Source organism: Taudactylus pleione, unplaced genomic scaffold (genome assembly GCF_031769625.1).
Source record: "Taudactylus pleione unplaced genomic scaffold, aTauple2 ptg000518l, whole genome shotgun sequence".
NCBI lineage: Eukaryota > Metazoa > Chordata > Amphibia > Anura > Myobatrachidae > Taudactylus > Taudactylus pleione.
The window spans coordinates 2,938,782-2,940,164 of NW_028284920.1; positions in this window are offsets into that span (position 1 = coordinate 2,938,782).

Here is a 1,383-nt window from a genome sequence, read left to right on the forward strand (position 1 = left end):
CCAATGTGGTCTCTGTAAATTTAAGGGGCTTGACACTCTTTCTTGTTCAACCTGCCTAATATCTCTGGTGAGAACTATAAAATTAATCCTGTTAAGGGGGTTTTATCCTCTTGGATAGCATCTCCTATTTGATATGTAGGGCCAGGTGTGCTTGAATGATGACCTGATCCTTACACTGGGGGCACTAGTGTTCTCAGTGAGGAGGTAATGCACTTCATTAGTAGTCATTTAAACTAGCTATGTGACTAAAAAAAATTAGTAGATCCCTATACCCCCTAAAATATGGCCTGCTAAAGTATGAGACATGAAGTGTTGGTTTCTAGGACATTTCAATATGCCTAATATATGCTGTACTATCAGCCAAGTTGGCATAGGGTATATCTGTTAGGAAACCAACATGCAATTAATTCCAGAATACTAATTGAACATAGAATGAACGTATCTACAGGAGAGGCCTTCGTACCTAGTGACACACTTTGCCGTTTGGTATTTGAGAGGTTGGTTAAATGCCCAATATGTGTTACCATGGGTGGTCAGAGGCCATTCATACAATGCTTTAAAGGATGGGTTGAGAGCTTTGGTAGAGTTTAAAGTTATGGTTGGGGAGGAGCTTGTTGTAATGTCTCAACAGTCACAGTAGCTTTTTGCTGGGACAATCTGCATGCGAGTTGAATGATTTGTGAATGCTTGCTCGGTGTCTGTCTGAAACTGCATTTATCTGTCCACTAACTGCTGTTTACTTGGCTGAGTTGAGAACAATTTGGAATCTGAGAACAGGCTGGAGATGACAAATGTGAGCGATGGACAGTCCTGTGATGCATGAATAATCAGCCAGGTGCAGAAGTGATACTGGTAGTTACTGCTATGGAAAGTGGTAAGAAGTGAGAAAACAAGGCTAATTCTTTTTAACTTGCCAATTAAGATGACCTGGTGCCCATTGTTTTCATAGAGGTGATTTGCTTGAGGCATGGAGGATGGGGGGGGTATAGTGATGGTTGAGAAATGATAGTATATTTCTACTTCAGGGTCCATAGGGGTCCACAGGGTGACCTTGGGGGTATAGCTGGATCCTCGGGCACCACGGAGTTAAAGCTTTTAGCTGCTCCCAGGATGCACTTGGGTCCAACCTCCCCTATACCCCGCCCCCGAGCCACAGGCACCTCAGTTTTAGATGGTGCCCGGCCGGAGTCGGGTCACCCTGCGGGGTGGGCTGCAGCAGCCCCCTAAAGCTTTTAATTTTTTATTGAACTTAAATAAATTTAACTATTTTTTACTATAAGTTTTTTCTCTAGAGCAGCAGCGCTGGGCTGTCTGTACAGACGCCCACGCTGCCGCTCCTTCTCCCTGCTGGCGCCGCGACGCCAGCACTGAACTGGGGATCGC